Source organism: Phoxinus phoxinus (assembly GCF_949152265.1).
Source record: "Phoxinus phoxinus genome assembly, chromosome: 14".
Classification (NCBI taxonomy): domain Eukaryota; kingdom Metazoa; phylum Chordata; class Actinopteri; order Cypriniformes; family Leuciscidae; genus Phoxinus; species Phoxinus phoxinus.
This window is the reverse complement of record NC_136889.1, coordinates 3,172,494-3,190,665: the sequence shown is the minus strand read 5'-3', so window position 1 is coordinate 3,190,665 and position 18,172 is coordinate 3,172,494. Positions and strand designations below refer to the sequence as shown.

General features: G+C 37.6%; 1 protein-coding gene across 1 annotated transcript in view; it reads left to right on the top strand.

Moving 5' to 3' along the window:
* Positions 1-697: 697 nt before the first annotated feature.
* foxn2a (forkhead box N2a) overlaps positions 698-18,172 on the top strand; it is a 44,599-nt gene continuing 27,124 nt past the window's right edge. The window contains exon 1 of the mRNA XM_079635573.1: positions 698-826. The gene's annotated coding sequence lies outside the window, so the exon portion shown is untranslated. The remainder of the gene's footprint in view (positions 827-18,172) is intronic.

Here is an 18,172-nt window from a genome sequence, read left to right as displayed (position 1 = left end):
TTCACATGCTCTGTATATGTCAGACACTTTCACACGCTGTGATTCTGAGAGAAAAATTAAAGTTAATTACTTACCCATAACTCAGTTTAAAACATGAAAGAAGATAATTACTTTAGAGGATTACTTTAACACATACTGTGTTTAAAATGCACTCTTAAAAAAGTTACCAAAAGGGTGTTTTTGCAGTGATGCCAATCACTTTTTGGTTCCCCAAAGAATCGTTCAGTCAACAGCAGTTCTTAATAAAAGAACCATTTTTTTCCATATTTCATATTTTAAGAACCTTTTTGCAATACAAAGAAGCTTTTGTGCTATGGAAAGATTACATGTGTGTTAATTTAAAGGTTATTCATGGAAACAGTGGTGCCAAAAATAACCTTTATTTTTATTTAAGAGTGTGTGAAAAGCCCAAATTATTTTAGGCTATATCAAACTCACAACAAAGTTTGTAAATATTTAGGTTTAACTACAAATTAAATGGAAAAGATCAGAAAACAATCAGCCGTTGAGATTAAACTGAGAATTTGAGGAGAATTAATATTAAGGAAAGGGGGGGGGTGAAAACACATTAAATAGAGTGGAATGGCGCGCGCCAAGAAGCTTCACCACTAGCTCTCGCGCGCGCTGCTGCAGTTGCCAGGGGATCTCGAAGGGGAGGGGTTATGATTGGCTGAAGTGGGTCTGTTGCCTTGGCAACGAGAAAGGGGTTTGGTAGCGTTGCTGTGCGGCGTGATCTGTGCGCAGCGCGGATGGAGGAAACAGTTTGAGGCTGAAACACTCCGACTATTGACGCGCTTCAGCGGAAAACGGGTCCGCGCGCTTGAATGTGAGTAACCAAACCCAGTTCGGAGCTTTCTGTGGTATCGATGGAGTTTATATGTGTGTGACTAGCGCAGAAAGTTAACATTCTACAGACAAGTTCACGTGAAAAAGCATGGGCGGATATCAGGCTGAGCTTCGGTTCCTGTATTGTTTCTCAAGTGCTCTTGTTTGTTGTCGTTCACATGTCGAATTTCACGGCATTCTAAAACGGAATCATTTAAACGCGCGAACATTCCTTCGCTTCTGCCATGTGCTCGAATCCAGCAAACAACTTCTTTTGTGATCGAGGACACTTGCTCAAGTGTTCTCACGCACTTCTGAGTGGAATACCGATATGTTCAATTATTTTTGAGCGTCAGTCTTTGTCTTTGCTTCTGAAATCGAATTCGCGCGAAACAAATCGATTTTTTACAAATGTTTCAACGTTCCATTCGTTTGTGACGAGATTCTATTGTCTTTTCATGTCTGTATATGTGAGTAGTTGATTGATAACCGGAATATGAACTTTTTTTAAACATTATTTTTTTTATGAATCAGTGTGTGTCATACTAAAAGACCATAATATATGTTATATTTTGTTCTAAAATTATTCTAGTTCACATCATAATGTTACATTTATATATATCTATTTGAATTCTTAATGGAAAGTATATGTTTTAGATGCTGTAACAAGTCACCATTCAGTTTATTTTAACTAGTTTAATCAACTTATTGCAGTTCACTTAAATAGTGCTTTGGTGTGACCATTTTTTAACCCCATGTTGTTGTTTTTAAACCCCCAAGTAATAGTTAATAAATGCATAATACGTACGAAAATTGTTTACAAATAGTTTTGGATGGAGCATATCACATTACTTAAAGTCAACTACCCACATTTCTGACTGAAACTATAATGATATTTGCCATCATGGAAATATTTTTAATTGGAATAAAGTGTTTTAATTTATGTGGTTTTCATTGGTTTACATACAGATGTTAGTAACACAACAGCAAGACTTCTAGGGTGCTTTATTAGTGATGGATGGATTAAGATTAGGCTATTATTTAGCTTTTTTTTTTTTTTTGATCACCGTTAGGCAATAATTGTGATCGAATAACAGTGGTTTTGCTTGTCTTGATGATGAGTTGTGCACATTTTCTATTGCCAAATATTGTTTTGTGAATTGGATGAGTAAATAAGTGTTTAGTTGAATCGGCAGTGGTCTTCCTCCTTTAGATATTGGCATTTGTTATAAAAAAACAAAACAAAAAAACGTATTTGATCTGATTTAGTCTAAATGACACTATAATGTGTTATACTGAAAGCCACTGTCATGGGTTATGTGAGTCATGACACCTACACTCGGTGTCAGGGATGTTTTTTGACAGGAAACATTTGAGTTAACTTTACTCTGGAAATAACTTGGTTCCTCTCAGGTCTCGGTTTATAAACATCGAGCCATTCTCGCAGCGTTTGGAAAAGAAGCGAGTCCGTCGCCCGCTGCGGGGTCCATATGAGCTCCATTCACTGGAAGCTTGACCTCATTGACATGATGCAATCTGTTCACAGGATAATCGCTTTCAGATCAAGTCTGCTCATTGATTGAATATCCTTTGCTACTTTTCCCCAAGGCTCAAGTCACAACAACAACTTATTATGCCAATGATCACATCTCCAATTCATAGCCCATGTTTCTCACATCATCCTAAAGTGATTTTTTTTTTAATCCCTTAAACGCTGAAGCTTTAGGTCTTGGCTTGGCATTACTTCACGAGAAAGTTAACAGCTGTGGGAATTCTCCTCTAATCTTATCAAGATGTTTTTATGACGCTGTGGTCGCATGTATTGAGAGGTTAATGTTTGACACCAATTGCAAAAGATTGTCAGCTGGAGAAGTAAGAAACTCAAAAATATTGAGATTTAACACATTCAATTCCTTTAAACGGGACTTATAATGTGTAGATTGGTTGTGTTGTGTATTGGTTTCTCAATGAACGGTATTGTTATAATTCTCAGCCCTAATTAAGAAGTGGTACCTCATTAATGTCAAATAGATTAATTGAGTTAAAGAAGTCATGCTTTTTAATTGTGTGGTTGATAGGGTTGTGGGTTGGTCAGTTCTCCAATTTCAACAGATGTTGTTTGTTAACCGCAAGACCCAAGATGAACAGCACACAAAGACGACAATATAAAAGAAACAACTGCTCAACCTGTTGTTTATCTACCAGCTGAACAGACTATTTGTTCAGTGAGTAAAGTCTTTGGTTTACTTTTGAAAGGTTTAGTCTTCATATAAACCTGTTTAAGTTCCACAAATAACTTTTATTGTTCTTTAGGAAACGAGTGCTTTCAAGAACCCAGAAAACAATGCAATGATCTCAAGAGCCTCTAATAAAACATCAAGAATTAGTTTACTCTCCAAAGAGCCGTGAAGCTCAAATCAAGAATCATATGAATACGTATGGAGAAAGTGCAAAAACATATTTCTTTTTTTAAGAGTGTAAGTGTTTTTGGTCATATTAGCCTTCAGGTCAACATGAAATCAAAATGGACACTTTTTTTTTTTAACTTTCTTAAAACACGTTTTTGGTCTCATTGAAAAAGATTCAAGTGCACGTCATATTATAACGCATATTTTAACACATCATAAAATGTTAAAATATAACAATTTGCATTATAAAGCCTCTGAAACGGCTTTCAATCAAGCCTTTTAATTTCTGACCCCCTCCCCTCCAACCACCTGTCAGAGATTAAACACCATCCAATCAATTCTTTATGCATAAATTTAAGATTCATCCTTTTTTCTTCATTCAATAACATTTTTCACTCATAATATGGAAGTGCAATTTTTTTTTTTTTTTTTATGGTTTCATGTTCATGAAAGTTTCATCAAAAGAAAGTTTTGATTTCATTCAATACATTCTTCTATAACAATTGTTATCTCTCTGCAGAAGTTTAGAGATACGATTATATGTAAGATGACCTGGCGGTAGAAGATCTATGAATTCTGGGATATTTTTTCATGTCAAGTTACTGTCCCAGTGAGAGCCTCTTGCTGAAGTGAATGGTGAATGAAACCCCTCACTGGTGTGTTTTAATGGTCTACTCAAGTTAGCAGCACTGCTTTCATTTCTTTCAGTCGCTACATCACTGAGGCAAAACACTTTTGAGATGCGTCGGGAATGCCTGTAGAGAACGGAAGTGTTCACTGATGAGGATGTGAATTGGCTGAATGGATATTTCTCCGGATGGGTGTTGCAGACATTATGGGATGTCCTGTCTTAGAAGTGGAACTAAATGCACAAGGGAAACTCTGGGTCTGTCATGTGTCACCACAAGCACAATGTCATGCATGTTGAGAACTAACTCTGAAACAATGGTGAATATGCCGGAAGATGATTGAAAACTAGAATACACTCTAAAAAATGCTGGGTTGAAAATGGACATACTTAGCGAATGGGTTGTTTTAAATCAGTGGTTGGGTTAAATGTTTGCCCAACCTGCTGGGTAGTTTGATTTAACTCAGCTATTGTTGAATAATGACTATTCCTTGCTTAAAATTAACCCGAAGTATGTTGAAAATGAACATTTATGAATACGTTTAATGAATAATAATTAAACAATAAGCATTTATTAAATTGCACTCTAAAAAATGCTGGGTTGTTTCAACCCAAATTTGGGTCAAATATGGACATTTTTAATTTACAATGTTAACCCAACGGTTGGGTTTGTCCACATTTGACCCAAATTTGGGTTAAAACAACCCAGCATTTTTTAGAGTGTGCTTATTGATAAATGTTCACCTTTTGATTATTGTTACCTAGTTATTATGTGTCTATTTTTTTATTTACAACCTAATTTTAAGCCAGCCATGTAGTAATTGAAGAAGAAAAAAAGTTAATAAAACTGTAAAACTGCTGAGTTAAAACAACCCATTCACTGGGCTTGTCCATTTTCAACCCAACTTCGGTTGTTTTTAACCCAGCATTTTTAGAGTGTATGTGGTTGCAGCTTTTGTGTGGCTCACTCACTCACTTGACAGCTTTCGAAGTGATGGACATTTAATTCTTGATGTGTGTTTATTGCGCTTATTCAATTTTCCTGGTTTAAATGAGACGTCGTTGACCTTGAGACCTGCGTGCGCACGTGTCCTCACGGTTGGGAATCTAATTAAGAACCAGATCTTAAAGTGAACTGCATTTCTAAGATTTACTACATCAAAACTAACATTAATATATTTCTTAGAGAAGTCATGTTTAATTCTCATCCCTAGTCACGCCTCATCCAGCCAGTTTCTGGAGTCACCGGCCGCGCCGACGCTCGTGTGTGTTGATAGTATCTGGCCTTTGTTTGCAGGTGACTGTGTAACGCCTGCAGCTGCTCGTCACTTATCAGCTAGACGTCTCCTCCTCCTCCGCCTCCCTATTATCTGTTTTCTTCTTTCCACCCGACCAGGAGGAGGGAAATACCCCAAGATCTCCAAAGGCCGCAGTTGTCTTGGTTACATGTGCGCACTAATCCAATAGGTGGATGCTCCAAAACTGGGTTGCAAATGTAAAAATAGTGCTTTCCTCTTGAGCTGAAGTACTTCCTCCAACCTTCCTTGAGCTCCTTCAGAAAGGCAGTTTCTATTTGAAGTTTGGAAATATTAATTATGACGTGTTTTTAGTCAGAGTGCATTGGATACTTTGGGCAGTTCCATATTTCTTTCACTCTTTTGTCACTTCCCGACAAAGACGGGAAGCTTTTTAAACAGTAAATGAATAGCAAATTATGTGTTTCTGCTGACACTTCATATGTATTATATATTTCACACGGCTGTCAATCATAAAAAAAAAATCTGATCGAATTTCATATGCCGATTTTTCATTCTGATTAATTGCATATCAATATTAGATAAGAATAGTGCTCAAATGAAGATCATTTTGTGATTAAATTTCGGCATTTCAAATCATAGACAAAAAGTCTGATTGTCCATAATCCACAGCAATCAATTTTACAGTTGAGTTTTGTTAAAAGTCACATTTCACACCAAATGCGTTTTTGCAATATTTGTTGCTTTTCTACATGCATAACATTTTTGTTATTTTGCATATTTTTTAAATAAATTAATGTTACATTTACAGTCCTAGTCTTTTATCATTCATTAGTGCAGCCACAAGAATAATGCGAAATATAGTTTGGTCACACACTTGAAAAATGGATGGAATGAGAAGTATTTTCAGGCAATAAAATGCATGCACGTTTATACAGAATATGGTGCAAAAGTTCATTTATTTCAGTAATTCAACTTAAAAAGGTGAAACTAATATATTAATATAGACTCATTACATGCAAAGTGAGATATTTCAAGCCTTTATTTGTTGTAATTTTGATGATTATAGCTTACAGCTTATGAAAACCTTTTCATAATATTCTAATTTTGAATTTGAGGTTTTCATAAGCTGTAATAATCATAAAAATTATAACAAATAAAGGCTTGAAATATCTCACTTTGCATGTAATGAGTCTATATAGTATATTAGTTTCACCTTTTAAGTTGAATTACTGAAATAAATGAACTTTTTCACTAATTTTTCCAGCTTCACCTGTACAGTAAATATTCGCCTTAATTGACAGACTCGGAAAGTCTGGGCTTAATGAGTTTTTCCGCTGATAATTATGACATTGTGGTGGCGCTCAGTGAGCTCTCATCTCATAAATACAATAATTCCGGCTTGATGACTTGAAGGCAGCATAAGTGCATTTGATAGATTAACTAGCAGGTTTAGGACGAGTCGTCCACGGCTCATTAAATTCCTAAGGCTGTTTATCTGGGATGAGAGACGCTTTGGTAGTCCCGCATCCGTCAGTTGGTTGCAAACGGCGTTGTTTGCGAAGAATCCCACGTGGCGTGCATTTCCCTCCCCCTTCGGTCTCCGCGTCTGTCGTGTCTCTGCGCAGGGGATTTGATACATGCTGCCATTAGTGGCCGTTCTCCCATTGAAAGCGATGCTAATGTGACCGTTGGCCTGATTGCGAGGGAGAAAGTGAGGATCTGGACGTGCCTTGTGTCACTGGTAACAATGGCCCTTTGTGTAGGTCACTTCTCGCTGAATACATGGGGTTTGTTTAATTGAGATGGCAATAGGACAGGAACGTTAGACTCGGACGAGACTAGATTACACACACCGGTGCAAAAAACAAGAACTACCGGATTGGCAGTTTTGTATTATCTGTGTTGCAACAGTTCAAGAATGGGTGTGTGTGCTGTTTTTTAGGGTTGGGATTCATAAGGATTTTCCATTTAAATTGTAAATTAAATTACTATAGATATGCTGATGTAAGTCTCAAAACCCTTAACTACACGTAACCAATATCTCAGGTGTTCACGACTGATTCATAATGATTCATCTGTTTGAATCAAACTACACTAGTCATGCTGAATATGTGCACTATATAGATAGATATTGTGTTTATTGTTTTTCTATTATTTTGCTAAAAAAATTCAAAGGGGTGGTATAATGCCCTTTTCACAAGATGTGAAATAAGAGTGTGTGTGTGAAGTTTTAGCTCAAAATACCCCACAGATATTTTTATATATCATGTTAAAGTTGTCACGCGGTTTGTGTGTGTCCCTTTAAATGCAAATGAGCTGCTGCTCCCGGCACAGGGGGCGGAGCTTCAAGAGCCCGTGTTCTTTTACCTCACACACACACACACACACGCACTGAAAATTGTTCAAACCAAAGTCAGAAAGATGGAGAGACTCAAGAAGTGAAAACATGTAGACAACATTTCTGAATGGTTAGTTAGTGAATTTATGTCGCTTATGTGTAGTTATCTTCTAGTCAGTGATTAGCATATTCTGTCATGATAAGTGTTCAGGGGCGGGGTTTATGTAAATTCTAGGGTTGTGATGTCACTAACCCGGGAGGAATGTTGTGTAGTTCCTACCAGCCGTTTGAACTTTGAGCATTGTAACTTTGCAGATGTTGTTTATGGTCAAACAGCAACATTACACACTAACTAAAGTTAGAAAAGTGAAATCATAATCAACCACGCCTTTAAATGACACCGCTTCTTAATTCCAAACCCTGCTGTGTTTATTAGTATCAAAAAGAAACTATATTGCAAGAATGAATTGCTGCGTGTTTGCAACTGGTGACCGAGATATGAGGAAACTTAACATTGTTAACTACTGTAAAAAAAAACATTAAACAAAAACTTTGTAAGGATGCCAAACTGGATCATTTAAGTGAGCACTGAGGTCATCTTGTCTGCTAGGGTCAAGTAGTGTTATGGCAAGTCCATTGTCTTCTGGGGTTTTAGGGCACGGTGTAAAGTTCACACTCTTAGCGGTCAAAGCTGAATTATTTTTTTGTGAAATGGTTCACAGTCACTTCCTCTTGTAGTTGCACTGAAGCTTGTCTTGTCACATGTTTCCAAAACAATAAAGTCGACTGATAGATAGCACACAAAATACAGGAAGTTACTTGAACCATGTTAATTTAAAAAAACAACACTGTGTAAAATTTCAAGATACCTTTTAATATCTAAGCTTCTTATCTTTGCTGTGTTTGAACTCAGTAGATTTACATACCCAGTGAGATCATATAATATTTCCTCTTGATTCATCTACTTAACACATTGAGATTGAGAAACAATCTGATAAAAGAAGTGGCTCATTTCTAGAGAGCCTTAGTTTGAACACTCATTGTAAGACTCAATGAATCTGTGCTTTAGGTTTCATTTCAGCATTGACAGCATTTCAAAGAGATTTGCATGGCATTTAATGTATGCAGTTTATGATTTCATGGAAATTCCCTGTTGAAATAGGTAGTTTCTGCATCGGTATCAAATATGAAATGTTCATTGTTGACATTATATTTGTATGTTCAACAAAATAACAAAAATCTGTGAGCGCAATGTTTGTTGCTAACTAGCTCAAAGTATGATTCACGTAGGAATAATATGTGACCCTGGACCACAAAACCAGTCACATGCAGCAATTTTTATGAAATTGAGATGTATACATCACATGAAAGCTGAATAAATATAAATAAGCTTTCAATTGGTGTATGGTTTGTTAGGATGTGACAATATTTGTCCGAGACGCAACAATTTGAAAATCTGGAATTGGGTGCAAAAAAAATCGAATACATTGAGAAAATTGCCCTTAAAGTTGTGCATTTTTGTTCACGATTGTGCTGCATTCACTCACAAAATGTTTTATATATTTACTAGGTGTGTAACGGTTCAAACGGCTGCAGTTCGGTTCAATACGATACACTTGTGTCACGGTTCGGTACGATACAGCAAAAAGAAAGAAATGCCAGAGAAATTTCCTTGATTTAATTTTTTTCATTATATTTTTATTAAAACTAACATCATAAAGTATGATTTTTTTTTTTACTTTGAGCAATGATGGAGCTATACTTGACTTTTTAGGAGCATATAAAACAAAACAACTCCTTGGACAAAATTAAATGTAATATTGTTGTAATATTGTAGTAGTTATAAACAAAGGTTTATTTTAGTTCAGATTAACATTTGAGGGCAGCAATTGTATTCATAACGTCAAAATAAAACCGACGTAATGTTACTTGAAAGCATTATAGCTTTTACTATTCCTGCCACACTTCCATGGTTACAGTTAGTAGTGTTACTACAGTAAATCCACGGTGAATCTGTGGACACTGAATAGTTTATTCATAGCACAATGTTTCTTCCTGGTTTCCACGTCAGCGCTGTTTGATCCGTTAATAACGGAGAAATGTGAATGTTTCTCACTAGATCTCGCAGCAATGTTATTACTTCAGTGGCGAATTAAAATGCTTTCTTTCTTTACTGGATCTCGCTGTGTAGTAACAGTGCCGCTTGATCAAGATCGGCTCGCGCTGCATTGGTCCAAACTGATAAATGGTCCATCAAACACACAATAACGAGTAGCTCAGTTTCGTTCCGCTTAAATTACATTTGCCATTTGATGTTGGGCAATGTTTTGGTCGCGCCAGCGTCTCTTACATTACGCACCTACATTTGAAATAACAAAATTTTGGTCGGCAGGAAAAATGGTCCAACGAACCGTCCAGTTTGAAAATGCGTACCGAAAACCAAAACCGAAAGCCTCGTACCGAACGGTTCAATACGTGTATCGTCACACCCCTAATATTTACTGTAGGAAATTTACAAAATATCTTCATGGAATGATTTTTGGCATAAAAGAAAAATCTATAATTTTGACCCATACAATGTATTGTTGGCTATTGCCACAGATATACCCGTGCAACTTATTTTTTGGTTTTGTGCACAAATAAATAAAATGTTGATTGAAGGATGTACAGCAGATGTTTTTAAAGTTTGGGAGCATGTCAAGGCAGTGGTACAATTTTTTAATTAATTAATTAATTCATGACTAATAATTTCAATCAATGTTTTTGAACAAGAGACGTTATGCTTCCGACACAAGACGAGAGTCCATCATTTTTGATGCGCAAACAAACTGTGTGTGCGGCGCTCTCGTCTCGGCTCACTGATCGTTATTGAAAATTAGTAACAATTGGGGGTGGGGAGGTGACATTAATCTTGGGCTATGGTTTAGACGTCTATTAAATTTTCACTGACAGCCTTGTTTTAGACGTCTTGGCTGTGTTTGGACGGCTATTAGACGTCTTTTAAACGCAACATTGCTCACTAGGAAGACATAAGTAGGCACAATATATCACCTGACCTCAAACATCAGCTCTCACACTGTTGTTTCACGGCTAAGTTAAATGAGTGTCAAACTATTTTCCATGCACGGCTGTATTTTTAGTCTCGCCTAGCTCTTTTCTCTCTCTCTGAACTTATTAGCCTACTTCTGTGAAAGACTCATTGCTTCTCAGCGGTGCGGTGTGGGAACGCTTGTCATAATACCTGGAGTATTAGACCATGTTCTTTACGAAACTTCTTTGTGAAAGTCACTAGTGGTGTTTACACAGGGCTTTAAGACACACCTGTGTGTATTTGACATAGAGGTTGGACGGTCTTGTCTACAGTGAGTGAGCTGGGAGGTTCGTGGCATGACTGAGAAACAGTTTGACACGTCAGAACGGCTGATAAAGGGTGTGGTGACACCCTGTAGGGTTTAACGGCACAACTCTTATCTTTTAAAATGCTGCTTTCTATAGAGCTGGTAAGTCCCGCCCATCCGTAAAACTCCAAGTGGACCTCTAGGTTGAAAAAGCGTCAATGCAAGTGAATGAGAGAAAATAATTATTTTCTGATCCCGTTTGAATTGTGCCATGAATGTGAACAATGAACATATGTTGTCTGTGAATTTTTTTAATATAATTTCTCATGTAACGAGTTTGACAGTATATTGTATGATTCTTTGGCTAGCAGTTGTGGAATAGACATAACGAGAAAGACTACACGTCGCATATGTGACGTCACCGCATAACACATTTTCCCTCCACAAATGAAGTGATTTCCTCCACGCTCAACTTGTTTGTCCTCTCCCTGAAAGAAGGCGGTGAAGTGCACCAAAGACACAGGCATGTTTAGCGGGATCCGTGTGCTAGTGGTGGTGACGTATATCAAACGCGTCGAAAGCAGCGAAGAGTTGTAGTCCACAAAGTGCTCTCACACAAAGTCTAACCGTATGAAAATTATACCCGCTAAATTGTAGCATTCTTTACACGAAACGTTATATAAAAAATTCACAGACAACATATGTTCACATTCATTGCAAAATTCAAACGGGATTAGAAAATAATTATTTTATCTCATTCACTTGCATTGACGATTTTTCAACTTAGAGGTCCAGCGGGGTTAGCGGAAGGGGCGGGACTTACCAGCTCTATAGAGCTTCTGTAGCCCCGCCCCTTTTCAGCACTGCACTCGATGTCTTTTGTCTTCCGGTCTGTATTTTCACAGCGATCTTGCGTATTTATTAATGAACGGCTCATTTTTTAAATCTTCCCAGTCTACTGACATTTGTTAAGATATCTGCTTTAACCCTTAGAGAGCTAAAAGAGCTAAAAATAACTATTGTTCTTAAATGTTTAATAACCTGAACCGCTAATCTAATCTGTAGGCCTATGCTTTAAAAATCGCGTTTGGACATTCAGAGGCTCCGTAGTGAATGTGATTGCGTCATCAGGTTTTGATCAGCATTGATTCGTCATAGAAACCCATGCGGTTTGTTTCTCTGAGCCAAACAGGAATGATTGTTGATGCTTACTGTACGTTCACACCGCCGCCAGCGAGAGCGGCAAAATTCGCTCTCGCCGCCCTGCCATCGACGCCGTGAGATTCGGGGACTCTCTGGCGCTCTGACGTAGATTTTAGAATGCGTGATTTTTTTTAAAACTTTATTTAAAGGAGCCGCAAAGCAAATAAGAACTGAACATAAATCAGTATCATATTTTGTGCATACTGGCCACACGTAGGGTAAAAGTTAACCTATTAAAATCTTTTAAATGTGAAAGTAACAAAACACCATCAATTTCAGACACCTTTTACATTCGTCGTTCTTTTTATTAATGTCCCTGTATGTAAACAGGGACACGTCGTACAATAACGGGAAACCCGCAACAGAAATAATGAACTTTTCCTCCATTTTGCTTAGGAACTAATGTGGTCGGAACCAAAGTTTACAGGATTGTGTTCTCTGGTATCCTCTCAGGCGGAGGACTTCTACATTCCGATTGGTTGCCGCTGGTTGCCGCCGAACCGCGTCATAGCTTATTACCATAAAGTTGACTTGATTTCAACTCTTCTCGCCGTCCAAGACGCGCCGCTCTCGCCGGAGCTCGCCGCCGGCTCTCATTGAAAATGAATGGCTTCCGGCCACTTTGACGCTCTCGCCGCCGGCGGTGTGAACGTACAGTGAGTCTTGACTTAGATGCTTAGTCCCACCCTCATGCGCTTTCACACCTGAGAGTCCGCACCAAGGTCCGAACCAAAGTTCATGTTTTGATACATTTTATACATTCGGTAAGTCTTGGTTTGGTTTCACACTGCAATTATGCGAGTGCACTAAAGAACTTCACATGACGTGCTTGCGTCCTGTCGTCATCATCTCTGTGGGTCGACATTAAATTGGTTTGTAAACGGACGTGCGTCTGACGTCAGCGTGTTGTCAAATCGGCGGGTAACTTTGACAACAACGAATGAACATATTGTTATTATTACTGCCTGCAGCACCGACTATGCGAGGCTAGTTCAAATTAACCAAAGGAACGTCCTCGTCGTGCGAACATTTGATCGTCGCCGGCAGGAAAAGAGGAGACGACTGCATGTGTTTTATCCAGTTTACTTATTATGTCATCAGACCATATTTCAATTAAAAACCTCGTCTCCTCCAGTCCTCTCCACATGTGCTACCACGGCTCATTTCTCCTGCTATCTTCTTCGGCTATACGTGAATCACCGGATCTTCCTGTAAATGCTCTGAAGTCCGAACCATACAGAAAATGCGTTCACACTAGAAACGAACCAAACCTTTGTTCAGATTGATCCGGACCGAGACTACCTCTTTTCATCGGACCAAATTTCGTCTGTGTGGTCCGGACCGTGGGCCGGGGGAGGTTTCACAGCTGTCATTTTGATTCGGACCAAACTGAAAAGTCAGACAATCCGGACCAAACAAGGTAGTTCCTTAAAAATATTAGGCCTACAATCACACGGCGTATCAGGAGTTCCATAGATATAATAATAATAATATATATATTTTTTTATATAGCACCTTTTAAAGCAGCTTCTCAAGGCGCTTTACATAATAGAACAAACAAATTAAAATACAACACACAAGAGAAAACATAAACTTTTATGATGGTTTAATGAGGCGATTTATCATTTTGTGCAGTTTCATTCTTAATGTCTTAACAAGAGGGAATCTGCACTGATATTCAGGGATTATTAGTGGTTCTCATGTGTGTAAGCCTATATAAAATGGAAAGTGACGTCACCAGTTGAAATAGCTGTACCCCCCCCGAAGCTCACGGTATAATTCGACACCGTTTGTGCTTTTTCTTCTTCTTTTTTTTTTATCTCTTTCTTTGCCCATGCAGTTTATTATAGGGCTCAGAACTGAAACCTTGTAATGCTGGCGTCAGCGTTTCCAGGACGTATCGATCTCTGTCCATTATAATCTCAATCCTACTCGATGAAACATCACCCCACCTGATGCCGAGGGATAAAACGGTCCTCTTCTGGTGGCTTTTTAGGTCATCGGCTTCATTTTCACATTCCTCACAGCGGTCACAGGTTGGTGACCTTGGTAAAAGCCAGCTGGATTCATGTCTCATAGACTGAAGACCAGAAATGGTCTTTGGTGGTATAGTGTACAAACCTGCTAACCTTTTTGATTACCGTACTCGATTGCATGTTATCAATAATTAACAATTACATAATGCAGTTTACGCAGGATATATGAGCTATTATGAGGGTAGACAGGGCTTTAAAGGCTGGACTTCCATGAATTATGGAGCAGGCTATCAGTTTTCCTCCTGTGTAAAATCTCTTCTCATGCTCCCAGATTGTAGGGTAAAGCTGATTTGGTTTGCCTTTGAATATTGCAAGAGATGCCTTCAATCATTAAGATGAAAGGAAATATCTGTTAAGTAGGAAACTTTCATTAGAAGCACACTCAAAGGAAATAAAGGTTGAGTGAGATTCTGTATGGACCTTTCTAAGAGTGAGGACTGTCAAAATATTTAAATTTAGTCCTATATGTGAGCCTGGACCACAAAACCAGTCACATGGGTCAATTATTTTAATTGAGATGTATACGCCATCCGAAAGCTGAATAATTAAGCTTTCCATTGATGTATGGGTTGTTAGGATAGGACAATATTTGGTCGAGATACAACTAGAAAGTCTGAGGGTCCAAAAAAATCTAAACATTGAGAAAATCTCCTTTAAAGTTGTGCATTTGTTCATGATTGTGCTGAATTCACTCACAAAAATACATGTTTTATATATTTACGGTAGGAAATTTACACAATATATTCATGGATCATGATCTTTACTTAATATCCTAATGATTTTTGGCATAAAAGAAAAATGTATAATTTTGACCCATACAATGTATAGTTGGCTATTGCCACAGATATACCCGTGCGTCATGTGACTGGTTTTGTGAGGCAGGCTGACATGGTCATTAAGTTAAAATACATTTTCTAGTTAAATGGTAAAGAACATAAACTGCAGTTTCAAAGGAAAGTGAACTTTTTGTCATCATTTACTTATCCTCTTGTTTTTAGGTAGGCTAATAAGGTCCAATATTGCTGCAAAAAATATTTTTTTGTGTTCTGCAGAAGAAAATAAGTCATACATGTTTGAAATGTATGGAGCCAATAAGTGGACATAATGATAGAAAAAATATGAGATGAAAATTGTCAATGTTTTTGCACAAACTTTTGAAAGGGAATGCTAAAGCATTGAAATATAATTTGTCCTCCCATCTCATATTTTTCTATCACCAGAACTTTTGTGTTTCCTGAAGAAACTTTGCGTTCACTTGCAAAAGTTTTTTGGGGGAATGCAAAAATTTGCAAGTTAATGCAAAAGCATTGACATATAATTTTATCAACCATCTCATTTCTTCCCCCATCACCAGAACTTTTGCATTCTCCCGAGAAACTCTGCGTTCTCTTGGGAACTCCAAAGATTTGCAAGCAAACTCCAAACTATTGAAATAAATCTTATATTTTTTCCATCACCAAAACTTTTGCATTCCCCTGAGAAACTGTTCTCTCACCCAAAAAAAAAAAAGCTTGAATGGGAGAAACGAAAGTTTCGTTTAAATTATTCCTCACATATTTTTTTCATCACCGGGTGCCTTTAGGGGCTCCGTAGGAACAACATGAAACGATGACAGAATTTACATTTTTAACGGATCTGTCCCTTTAAAAAACGATTACATGCAAACATTTAGTTTGAGAACCGAATGTTTTTGAATCTGTTTCTTTATAATGGAAAAAGGATCTTCAGATAAAAAGAAAAAAAGGTTCTTTTAAGAACTGTTGTTGACTGAAAGGTTCTTTGAGGGACCAAAAATGTTTCTTCCACCTAGAAAACACCATTTTGTTTTGGAACCTTTATTTTTAAGAGTGTATAGTTCGAAACATTATTTTTTATATATATATATATATATAGTGGTAGCGGAAAAAATCGATTGTGTTCAGTATACCTTGCGTAATAATCAAGGAACTGTTCTGCCGTACCAGCAGCGCAATGATATTACAAACTTAGTCCCGGTCACGTTGGAAGTTTCCCAGCTGGGGACTATTTTCACGAGCTGCGTATTTTGCGCCTGCTGGAACGGCAACGGCAGCACAGTTCCTTGATTACCGTATTTTCCGGACTATAAGTCTCTCCGGAGTATAAGTCGCATCAGTCAAAAAATGCGTCATGAAGAGAAAAAAAACATATATAAGATGCACTGGAGTATAGAGTACTATTAGACATTTATTTTATAAATCCAAGACCAAGAACAGTTTAATCTGGAAAGGCAAGTTATTCAGCTCCACAATAGCATAAAGAACAACAGCTGAATAGGTGTCCGGTGTGTTAGCGCAATACATTAACAGTTATTCAGCGACACAATAGCATAAAGAACATATACCTGAGGCTGAATAGGCTAAATTAACATTAGCCAGCGAGTCCAACAAGTTACCGGTCAGCAAGTTCACCAAGCTCCCGATCTCATCACACAACACTGAATACATTGAGTTCTTCCTCGGTGTCGCTTCTGAACAACTCCGCTAACTAGAGCGCCCTCTCACGGCTGTAGACGGTAATGTTTTCTCTTGCTTCATCTCAGTCAGTATGAATTAATTTTGATATATAAGTCGCAACCTGACTATAAGTCGCAGGACCAGCCAAACAATGAAAAAAAGTGTGACTTATAGTCCGGAAAATACGGTATTACGCAGGAATGAGATTATAGTTCCTAGTCATATTGGCCTATCACAACTTTTAATTTTCTGTCGGTCTTAGTACACGATGTAACTGCAGAAGAATCAAGTTTTAAATAGGAAAAATATCGAAACTCTTTGGTCATTTTTTTGAGAGAGATGTTAACGGTCTAATCAGATTCAATGATCTATGCTAAGCTATGCTAAAAGTGCTACCGCCAGACCCGGAGATCGGCTGAACGGATTCGAAAAACGGTAAAACTGTTTAACTCTCGGGGAGCTGGAAAATGAGCCTATTTCCAAAAAAAAAAAAGTGGAGTGTTCCTTTAACCCCCTGGGGTCGGCAAACGCGCGGGCGCGTTTTGCTCGTTTTTTTTTACATAGCAGCAAAATAGACCTAAAATACTCAGTCAGTTTTGGTCATACAGCCTTAAGAAATATGAGAAAATAAGCTGTTAAATGTCTACTTTTTTATGTGTCCACTTACAATCGAAATAAAACATTGTGCTTTTGTAAAATAAAGAAAGTAAACAGGGAGTGCTTTATGCCTCTCCGTCTCCGTGAACTTTTTTTCTGAAGCACGTTTCTAAATTTAAACAAATCTCAGCGAATACTATTCACTCAGACATGAGCTATATATCTCTATAATCATTTAAGTGTGTAGTTTTAAATTATCTAATTCAAAACTAAAACAAATATTCTCTGTTTATGTAATCTATATAAAAAGAGCGAGAGATCAGCTGTGCTCATTATCCTTCTGGCACCTCATTACTCCGCTAATGTGACACGCCCATCGAGAGCGCGCGCTATTCAAACGCAGATTATCTGAAGCAACACATGCAAACCAGTCAACGCCCACAACAGCTGGACAACACGCTCGCTGTGAGGAATAATAATATCGTGATAATTCTGGAAATTTTACCTCAAACGTGCTGGAGTAGCCGAACAACGGATCCAGCTGCAGATCATCAGTAAGTGCTTTGTTCTAATCGCGATATGAAATGGTGTCTGTAAACCGCAAAAGACTGTTTAAATTTGAATCGCGTTTCTGTGTTTGAATGAATGCACGGCACATATGCATGTTGTTTACTACAGCTCGCGCGAGTTTCGCTTTTAGCAAACTATCTATATTGCCTACTGAGATGAGTAAAAATCGACTGAATACGTTGAAATAAAATGTATTTGTATAAGCAACATATTAAACTGCAAATTAACATTTATGCCCTAATATATATTATAAAAGACCATATGTTACAGACGAAATATGAAAGACAAAATTTCGTTTTGGATAGATTATTTATAAAGCTTTTACTGCCACATCAAAACCTAATTTACAAGGTGCAAACAAAATCTTAAAAGGTCAATATAAGCCTTCTCTATAAATTATTTTTGTGTTTTATTAGTGACAAATTTGGGGAGAGGATAGCCTACATAATCCAAAACTTTCTGAAAATACGAATGAGAATTAACTGCACAATTACTA